At 35.6% G+C, this 11,445-nt stretch overlaps 1 pseudogene; it reads left to right on the top strand.

Annotated features, from left to right (window-relative positions):
* The first annotated feature begins 5,702 nt into the window (after window positions 1–5,702).
* On the top strand, window positions 5,703–10,937 carry LOC101323765 (signal peptidase complex subunit 2 pseudogene; annotated as a pseudogene).
* The last annotated feature ends 508 nt before the right edge of the window (window positions 10,938–11,445 follow it).

Here is an 11,445-nt window from a genome sequence, read left to right as displayed (position 1 = left end):
CCCCAAAGAAAAATTTACTCCAAATTAAAGGCATGAATTATAAAAATAAAATTGGGGAGAATTATTTATTTTCCATTATGCATTTATTCATAAAACACAAGCAGGCACTGTGTTAAGCTTTAAAGAAGAATGAGATGGACAGGACTCTTTCCACAAGCAGCTTATATTCTACAAATATACAAAACATATACTTAGTACACAAACACATACTTAGTTACACAAAAACCAAATACTGATAAGTGGTGGGTGGGTCTCAGGAAGGAAAATCCAGGACAGTAAGAATTTGTTAGTCAATTAGCTGAGTATGTGACTTGTGAAATTTGGATACACTGCACTTTTTTCCAGTTAGTTTTTAACTATAATGAAAATAAACATGTTACTGAGTCCAAGCTTGCTCTGCTCACCACACAACAGGCCAATAAATCGGAGATGGGGTGTTGAGGAAGGAATATTACTTTATTTGGAAAGCCGTCAAACCGAGAAGATGGCAGACTAACATCTCAAAATAATCATCTTATCAGGGTTTGGATGCCAGCTTCTTTTATAGCACAGAGGGGGAGGATACGAGGAAGTAAAAAGGCCATAAATTTGGAAATATCAGATGGAATGGCCAGCCTTGGGGAGGGGATGTGTTAATTTCTTCTTCTTCTTGCAACCATCCACAGATGGACAGGGTCCGGATGTTTCCCTGAACAAAGGCACTTTGGTTTAACATTCAGACAGAGGGGCAGGGTTCCCTGAGGCAGGCCATTATGTATAGACAGTATCCTTTTAGTGAACAAAAGCAGCGTAAAGCAAAGGTTAAAGTAAAAGAAACAGATCCAACGTGTAATCAGATTTGGCTCTTCCCTGTTACAAACACATATTTAAAAGGAAAAATAATTGAATTACACATAGTGTTGGTAACATAGACTCTGGAGCCAGACATACTGTATGTGATTCTCAGCTTTGTCACTTAACTGAGATACATAATCTTGGACAAAGTTATTTAACCTACCTACTATCAGTTAATCCATCTGTTAAAGAAAGGAAAACAATATTATCTTTCTTACATGTTTTTTGTAAAGATTAATTGACTTGATAACCATATGAATGTATTAAAACAGTGCAAGGTTCATGTTATATATGCAATACAAAATATGGTGATGATTATTAGGTTTACAGCCATAATGATGCTAAAATATTGAGAGAGTCAAATTTAAACTTACGGTATAAGATCAATAAATGGAATTGTGGACTCTGAGTTTTGCATTGTCCTGCATACATACTTAGTTAATGTTCAATCAGGAGAGAGAAACAACACAATAATTTGAACAGGGAACTTTAATATCAAGAATTATTAATTATTAGAGTATTAGAGTAAGGAGGGATTGACTATTAAGAAAGAGAACTCTAATTATAGAAAAAGCAGTCACTAACCCTAGGGCTGAGACAGAATGCCCATGGAAGACTCCTGCTTCCCCTAGACCAACATCCAGGTCTTGGAGAAAGCACCCCTGTGACTCACTGAATGGCAGAGAAGTACCTGTGTTGTTCCACTTGTGGTGGAACCTGCCAGAAATCTACCCTCTGGGGTGCCAGAGAAAGTTGTTCCCTGTTAGGTGCTGCTGGCTGTCATGCAGTGCAGAAGCAGGGCACTGGGGAAGCCGGATGTGACGCAAGGTTCCGAAGGACTCTGCTATAAAACTGCCTGATGGTCCGGAAAAGTGGTGGGGGAGGGTGCCCGCAGCTGAGTGCTCACAGCTGTGCACTGCAGGAGCTGGGAACTGGAGAATTTACAAGCACCTAAGGAGCTGAGAGACTGCTACCAGAGAGCCTGGTGAAGGCCTACGCGCTGGGAGAAGCTTCTGGCTGCTTAGTGCTGCTCTCCCGTGTCCCACAGGAAAGGGCAGTGAAGAGGGGAAAGTGCTTGTAGGAGTCACTTGCTATGAGTGAGCAGACCTGTGCTAGGAAGAAAAAACCCTTTTTCCTGGAATGTCTCTTCAGCCCCTTCTACTGACAGAGCTTCCTGCCACCTGGAATGGAAAAAAAAGTATTTAAAATGTCGAGTACCATTTTCACAGAGCAATCTGACAGGGTGAATTTGGAGCTGAAAGGCGATAAATTAGTAACTGGCACAATACAACAAAAAATTCAAGATGAAAACATAATTCTGTTCCTTGTGCTAACTTATTGGATATGATTCATTCCAGTGTGGAGTCTAGAAATACTTATGAATTGGAAAATCCACAAATATCATTTGCATTTATAATATTTAAGACAAATATTGGTAACCAATCCTTAAAAAAATTAGGGTACCCTTGAGTTGAGCATCTGCAATATTGACCAGAGTGACACCAGATTTTAAAACTTTTATGGAGGTGTTTTACTATTTTAACATAAAACCAATCCCATCTTGTATTCGTTTTTATCTTACTTCACCTATCAGCAGCATACCCTCATTGAAACATTTTAAATTTTGGTTTCCAAAATGCCAACTCTTTGACTTCCTACACTGCTGTCTTCTACTCTGTCCTTTCCACTTTCCAATTCGTATAGGTAACAGTTTCTTGGGGACCTCTTATCTGTGTTTAATTTCTAGGCTGCATCATCCAATTTCATGCCTTTTAATACCACTGAAGGGCTTCCCTGGTGGTGCAGTGGTTGAGAGTCCGCCTGCCGATGCAGGGGACACGGGTTCGTGCCCCGGTCTGGGAAGATCCCACATGCCGCGAAGCAGCTGGGCCCGTGAGCCATGGCTGTTGAGCCTGCTTGTCCGGAGCCTGTGCTCCACAACGGGAGAGGCCACAAGAGTGAGAGGCCTGCCTACCACAAAAAATAAATAAATAAAATACCACTGAAGATTCCCATTGACAAAAATATAGTACAAACATTATTGCTTTTTACTATAGTCAACAGACAGACTGGACTGTAGAGTAAAAAGAAAAAAAAATCCATATATGGCATCTTCAACAACACTAGGTAAGAAGGAACCGCATCAACTCTTGAACATAGGCATATGTGACCAGGATCAGCAACTTCTCTGCAGAAGTGATAGAGGGAAAGTACGATACTGAAAGATCTAACAAGTCTCAGAATGAAGGTATGGCCAATAAAATTTATACCCCAAAAGTGAGGTACTTGGCTGAGTAGCTACCAGGTGAACAAATCTGAGAAAACTGACAAGATTCAAAATCCAGACCAGCTTCAAGCTGTTGAAAAGTGCAGATAAAACTACCTCCTTTCCAACTGATAGAAATTTACCACAAACTGCAGGCAGCAGAAGTGGTGGGCACAAATGCTGGGCCTCCCAGATATACAGAAGTGATATGAAGGAAGAGAGGTTCAGAGGATGATAAATTCAGAATGTAGTATAGCAGCAAAATACATTCTTCAGAAACAAGAGACCCATTTAAAAGAAAGGTTTGTAGAGCTCTGGAAGATAAAAATGGTACAAAGAAAGTACCTTTGAATTGATTTATCTGTGAGGGATAGAGAAGTGACTTCACAAAGAGACATTTTTTCAATACCTCATGGTAAAAATACAAAGGGAGGAATCTGTACATTAGTTATTAGACTGGGAAAGCTAATCTGTTTTATCACTTTAAGTACCTCCAGATAAACTCGGAAAACACAACTCATTTAAGCATGAAAAATCAGTAAGAATTATTACCCATTCACATATATATATATAGTAACAAAAGGTGAAAAGTAACCAAGTAACAGTACAAAAGTTGATTTTAAAACACAGAAAAATTTTGAAGAAAAATTAATTTTAGATGTCCGTATCAAGTGATTTATACGGGAAAAAAAAATCAGTTCTTTAAAGCAACATTTTATTCCAAAACAGAATGGTGTAACATTTTTAGGATAGCTGGTTTTTCTATCAAGCAGTAGTGTCTTTCAAGAATAAATGAAACAGGGGCTTCCCTGGTGGTGCAGTGGTTGAGAGTCCGCCTGCCGATGCAGGGGACATGGGTTCGTGCCCCGGCCTGGGAAGATCCCACATGCCGTGGAGCGGCTGGGCCCGTGAGCCATGGCCGCTGAGCCTGCGCGTCCGGAGCCTATGCTCCGCAACGGGAGAGGCCACAACAGTGAGAGGCCCGTGTACTGCAAAAAAAAAAAAAAAAAAAAAAAAAAAAGAATAAATGAATCAAACAGACAATAAAAATGCAAAAACTCAGGGAATACTAATCTTATACATCCTTTCTTAGAATAAGATATAGATAAATAAGAAACATTTGAAGACGATTTATTATGTGTTCTGGAAGTGAGCATTTAATGTTTTTAAGAATCTAGGAATGAGTGATGGCAAGGGATGCAAATATTACAGTCTCCAATAGATAAAAATAAAACTAGGAAAAACAAATAATTGCTAGAATAAATAAATAGTAGAATTGGCTGCCTTACAGATATTAACTTGGAATGAAAAAAATTTTAAATCAGATATTTAGAAAAAAAATAAGGTAGAAGATATTTCTATGTAAATCTATTAATGTCTGTTAAGCCAATATACAATACCTTATACAACAAGGAAGTATGTGTATTTATAAGACATTAATATAAAAGTAGTTACTAGACCAAAAAATACTGCATACCAAAAGCAGAGACTATAAAGTAAATATATGCAATATTATAAAATTATATATCATATATAACATGTAAAACAAATATTTTAATAAGTGAGATAGTCTATTTCTATTTTTTGATATTGCAAACATATTTGATCTAGTTCTGTAATCGCATGTGTGTGTGTGTTGTAATACATACTGCACATAATTACACAATATATATTATTAATTCCACATTAACCCCCTGACTTCATCACCTTCATTCTCCCCCTTGCTCACATGGAGTTGTTCTTCTTAAGTACCTCAAGTATCTCCATTGTGTCTGTTATATAAAGAGGTAAAAAATAAAAGGAAGGGGGTACAAAACACAATCCTAAAGAGAAATTGAGAAAACATATTTTGAAGGGAATAGTCCTTGTTTTTTTTCATTAGTCAGAGTAGTATCAGACAAACAGAACTCTTCTTGTTCTAAGTAACTCAGATTTCCCCATAGATAGTTTCTATATTACTGTCAGAGTCAAATGTCTTCAAAATCAATGTGATTTTGTCACATCTTACTTATAAATGCCCAAATAATAAAGTTTAACACAATAATAGCATGCAATGTCAGTTCTCCAGTAACTGGACCCATCCTAAACTAATACCCAGAGAACCATGCCAATTTCTCACCTACCACATAACCTGTTTTCCAAACACACCCAACTTATGATTTCAATAAAACATACCCTGTTCTTAAACTACTCTCTTTTTCCCCCTTCTGCTTCCTCTATCTTGAATTTATTTCCTGTTTTATCTATTAGCTATATCTTATTATTTTCAAGTACAAGCTTATTCATCACCTTTGTGTGCTCCTTTGCACATGGCTAACAATCTACTTTAAGTCACTAAACGAAAAGAAACTAATGAGTTGAAATACCGATGTTCACTTCTAAATCTCAAGCTCATGGAGAGGATGGGTTGGTGTCTTATTTAATCTCCCTTTTAGATACATTGTAGAGTGTTTGGCACATAGTTGATGTGTAACAAATATTGGTTAAATGAAAAAAAATGAATGAATGAAAGATGGAAGATTATTATAGAAGTTCATATGGGCTAGGTTTGCATTAAGATAATCAAGGAGAATTTTTGCTGAGTTGTTGTGTGAACTGAATCATGAAGGTGGAGGATAATTCAAATAAAAGAAACAGGGTATGCCAAATTGTCAAAAAAAAAAAAAAAAACGGTGAAGTGATATCAGAAAACATTAAGCTCACTTGTATTTTTTTGCAATATTAGTGCTAAGGACAAGTTAGAGATTTAAAAAAATATATATAGAGAGAGCCTGCAACTAAACCCAGAAAGAGCACAAAGATATTCAGAAGAACAAAAACTTAAATATAAGGCCCAATTAGATATAAATTTATTTTCCAAGAAATCAGATAAAAAAGGAAAAAACCTTTAAAATTGTACTGAGGAGACAGTAATAAAATAAATGTTAGAATCATCTGCTCTTATTTCACTAAATTGCTAGAATAAAGCAATGATATACAGCATAGTAAAGTTTTAGAATGAGTATTCTAATGGTAAGTCTAAGTTAAATGGTTAAAAAAAATAAAGCAATGACATTATCTCATTGTAATTTCTATTCAATCTCCAAAACACCACAGTAAAAAATACGGTTTTTGTGTTTTTGTGAAATATGAAATACTTGTTTTTTCAGGCTAAATTAAAATATCCATTGAATCTTTTCTTAAAAATATATAAATTATATTTCTCTTTACCTATATAGCATAGAAAGTTGTGAATCTTCTTAATAAAAATACAGTACTTTCTATATATCTTTACCATATGTAAAAAGATAAAAATAACTTTTGGTGACTGTTTCTCTCATCCAATAACCATCATCTTCCTAGGAACAAGGATTGTGTCTTATATATCTTGGCATTTTCAATGTTTGCTTCAGTGACTTGCATACTGAATTCACTCATACAATAAAGAAGAAATAACAGTAAGTAGCATTTATTATTTATTTTGTTCTACACTATATACATTACGTGAATTACCACTTATAATTTTAGCAACAGCTGGTGCTATGAGTACTAGTATCTTCTCTCTTTTACAGAAAAAACTGAAGTTGAACAATGAATAGCTAAAGAAAGAAAACTCTTCTAATGTCATATCACTGTTAAGTAGCTAACCCAGAATCTGAATCCAGACAGGCTAGCTCCCAAGTCTGATTCTGTAAATACCACAGGATATTCTTTTTCTAGAAGTGGAAAAAAGGCAGGTAATTAAAAGCACAATTACTTGTGTTTTAAAATTTGGGGCCTGTATTTATTTATTTTATATAGGTTTTATATATCTTGGTCCTGATGATAAAATCAGTACATGTCAGTCAAATTTGATTTCAAATTGTTTCAGCATTTATTTAGCAATAATTAAATTCAAGTTTATGTTTCATGTAATCTATCTATATGCAGTTCCTGTTGGGAAACAATTCTTCCTGGGTCTCTTATATGTTTTGTATATTTGTAAGCAAAGAACTGACTGCCTTTTCTTCCAGATTTCTTTTTTAAAGGACATTTTTATAGCAAACAGGATTGAAAATAGAGATATTGTCACCCTCTAGATCAAAGGGCAGGCATACTAATTCCCCATTTGAAGAGATTTGAATTCTCTAAACTCAGCATTCCTTTCCTACAATACAATCTACCCCACCTGTGCAGTTATCCTCTGACTCTTTGGGTCTCCCTGTAGGAAGTGGAACTCAGAAATCTAACACAAATAAAACTGATTCTCTGGCTACTGCTATTGCTTTAGCAATAAACTGCCCATCTTAGATTAAGGAATCTCATGTCATCTACCAGCATACATAAAACCAAGGCAAGTTAATTAATTAGCTTGTAAATAATATAAAATCGTAGATGATTTAAAGTTCCTAACTTATACATTATGTGTTTTTCTTACTACATATTATTAAAAGACTTGTTTATAGGAAAGAAAATTTGCTTATTTATCTAATATTTTAAAATATTTTAAAGATCCAAGATTTGAATGACTGGAAGAGTCCATGAAAATTCATCAAAGATGTATGTGGATTTTTCAAATAGTTCAAATGCTTAAATATTTAATCTATTGCTGATAATCTTTAATATATATTTGGCTGGTATGGAATATTTTTAAGACATTAGACCAGCTTTTCACAACAGGGGCCAATTTGTCTCCAAGGGAACATTTGGCAATATCTGGAGACATCTTTGGTATACACTGCTTGAATTATATACGTTCATTGCTTCTTGAAATTGGGAGTGGTGGGGGATCCACTAATAGCATCCACTAATGCTACTGGCATTTACCGGATAGAGACCAGGGATGCAGTTAGACATCCTAGGGTGCACAGGACAGCCTCCCCTAATAAAGGGGACCAATTCACTTGGTCCCAAATGTCAATTATGTTAATGTTTAGAACATATCTATATCTATATTTATATCTATCTATCTATATACATCTGAAATTGAGATATATAGTTCTATTCTCTCAATGATAAGAATTAACCTGCATACAAAATTACAAAAATATAAATCTCTATATCTATCATATGTCTATATAACTGTTATTCATGAAAATCAAACCATAACATAAACAAGAGCAAATAATCAGCAGAAAACCAAAGTCTCAATTTTTTTAAAGTTTTTAGAATGTACTTATATATAAATATATCAGAGAAGTACAAACAAACCTTATTTTTTAAATCATTGATAATAATGTATAGCCAGTAATGTATATACAGAAGAAAAAATTATTATGTATGTGGATTGAGGTGAATGGGTACAATCATTTTAAAAAAATTATCCTGTATTTGGTTCCCAAAGCCTATCCTGTTGCTATAGCAACAGCTGTCCTATATATCCATTTGGTATTATAGCAATCTGTCAAGGAAATTCTGATATGCAATAATTTGTATACATTAATTTTCAAAATTATAAGAATATGTTTGAATATTATCTGCTTGTTAGAACAACCCTCAAACATCTATGACTTTACAAATTATACTTCTAAAATTATAGGTATGATCACCTTGTGTGTGTGCATATATATATATGGGTGTGTAAATATGCATATACAAACATATACACATATATAATCATATATACACTCATATATAGTCATATATGCACTCATGTATAACCAGCCAACATAAACTGAACTTCTATGTCATAGTATCAAATGAAATTTGTCAGAATTTATCTAATTGGTATAGTATTATCTGATTCACAAATATGGACTAAAAGTGTCATCCTTCACATCATCCAGTGTTAGTAGGATCCATCTATATAGAAATTACAAATTTTATTTTTCAGGAGAAAATTAATGTTTCAAGGACACTAAAAGCAATAAAAAAAGACAACAGGTAGTTTTACTACTTGGTTGGATAGTAACTGAATTTGATAGAACAGTGGGATAATACAAATATTTGTAAATAAATTGAGTATAGCTTTGTAAATTGAACTGACATGAGATTCCAAAGAAGAAAAATGAATTAATTACTATATTCACAATTTAGGAATACCATTCATACTTAACTCATTTAGACAAAAATTTCATCCTGAATCAAAATTTTAGCCTTCCTTTTACTCAGTCTATTAATTGTTGAATATATTTTAAATAGCAACATCTTCTTGTCTACTGAAATACTTATTTAAACTAATTTATTTTCAAAATTCTGAGTAGTTTAAATAGATACATATATATTTACATTCTTTTCAGTTGTTATTTAAAAATGCAGCTCAAAAAATTTTCTACCATGAGAATGTATTTGTGTGCCTGTGTGGTTGTGCAGGTTCAGTTGTATAAAATGTAGTCGAAGAATCAACTGAAAGAAATAATGAGAAAGAGACAAGATGGTGGCAGAGATAGTAGTGGGGCTGACAGTGGTCCTGAACACAAGTCCCACTAAAACTGAGTTCCTCTGCTGAGTTTATGATTAACTTTTCTATCCAAAATGTTATTCCTTTTCTTGTTCTCCTCAAGATTGAGAAATATCAAATAAAACTGGGAATTGAAACTGAGCAGGACACTGTTGGCCCCTCCCAAGTACAAAAGCCTTTCTGTGTCCCCCATTTCTTTTCCTTTTTTTTTGGCTGTGCAGTACAACATGTGGGATCTTAGTTCCCCAACCAGGGATCGAACCTGGGCCCCCAGCATTGGGAACACGGAATCTTAACCACTGGACGGTCAGGGAAGTCCCCCCACCCCCACCCCCACCAACTTCCTGTTTTTAGGGAAAACGTTTCAGCCTCCTAGACCTTCTCTGAGCTCCAAAGGGCAGTTTCAAACAGTTACTAATTAGGGGAGTAAGGCAATGCAGAAAGAAACAATAGTGCAGGGTGGGGCCTCATTCTGGATCCTCCTCAGGGGATGTGCATAACAATTTGGTACATGTCTCTAAGTTCTTCTACAGGAACTAAGGCCCCCACCCAGGTGGAGGATGGTAACTTTAGTTTGAGCACAGCCTGTGGACCCCAGACTGGTTGGAACTAGAAGGCTGATGACTGAGATTCCTGGAACACCACCGTGTTACCTCACCACCAACCAATCAGGAAGGCCACCCACTCTGCAGACCTCCCCTCAAATTTTGTCTATAAAATCTCTTCCCCAAAAACTATTAGGGAGATTAGGTCTTTAGAGCACGAGCCACCCTATTCTCCTTGCTTGGCCCTGCAATAAACCTTTCTCCCCTTCAAACTCCAATGTTTTGGTTTGTTGGGCCTCACCGTGTGTCAGGCACACGGACTGGGATTTGATAACAGCCCCAGCTATGGGACAGGCAGTAGCCATAGTGGCTTGTTGGACAAGTGGAAGATTGATGATAAGCCTGTAAAAACTGACAAATGGGATGTGTCAGCTGTGAAAAATTCTTTGAATGATTCTGCCAAAATGTACAAGTATGTGGAGAATTTTGGTCTAATTGATGTTCGCCTCACCATCTGTACCATTTCTTGTTTCTTTGCCACAGTGGCTTTGATTTGGACTCAGAGTCCAAGCCTGTTCTGGCTTTGTGCATCATATCCTATTTTGTGATGATGCAGATCCTGACCATTTATACCTCATATAAGGAGAAAAGCATCTTTCTTGTGGCCCCAGGAAAGATTCTACAGGGATGTATCCTGATGATATTTGGTATATTCTCAAAAGGTTCGGTGACAAATACACTCTAAAGCTGACCTTCATCAGTGGAAGAACAAAGCAGCAATGGGAAGCCGAGCTCACCAAGTTCATTGTTAAGATTTTGACCACAGCAGAACACTGTTACGGATGTGTACAAGCCTGAAATATCCAGGCTCAATGTCAGTCTCACCACAGAGAAAAAAAATAGCCAATTCTATAACCAGCCATCTTTCTGCTGAATCATGATGAATTAAGGGGTATGGGAGAAAGAAACAGAACTTAAAATGGATAAAGTAAGAAATGTTAAAAAAAAAAAAAAAGTCCCTAATTTGTCCTGAAAATTTGGTCTATTCTGGATAAATAGGACTTTCTAGGTCAGATATGAGTAGTTGTAGCTCTAATATCTAGCTATAGCTTCTTTAGTTTGCTGATTGTGTTGTTTTGATTTGCTTCTCTGGAAAAGCATTTTTGCTAAAAGTGGTACAGACTCCTTCCTTCATACCTAGCAGTACTTTATATGGTATAGCTTTGTGTCATGCAGTATTTGAGGACTCAGTTTTGAAAACTGTTAACCTGTTGCTGACTTTTTTGTGTTAATTCCTGCTTCAATGGCTGTTTCCCTTAATTCAGGTTACAACTTCTTGTGTATGTCAGCTTTCCTTCACACACTATTTTTGTGGGTGTGTATATATCTGACTTGAGGAGAATTGGGGGAAAAAAACACAGCTTTTTAATTTAAAAGAAATT

Source organism: Tursiops truncatus, chromosome 2 (genome assembly GCF_011762595.2).
Source record: "Tursiops truncatus isolate mTurTru1 chromosome 2, mTurTru1.mat.Y, whole genome shotgun sequence".
NCBI lineage: Eukaryota > Metazoa > Chordata > Mammalia > Artiodactyla > Delphinidae > Tursiops > Tursiops truncatus.
Note: the sequence above shows the minus strand (reverse complement) of the source record. Positions and strands in the feature narration are given on the sequence as shown.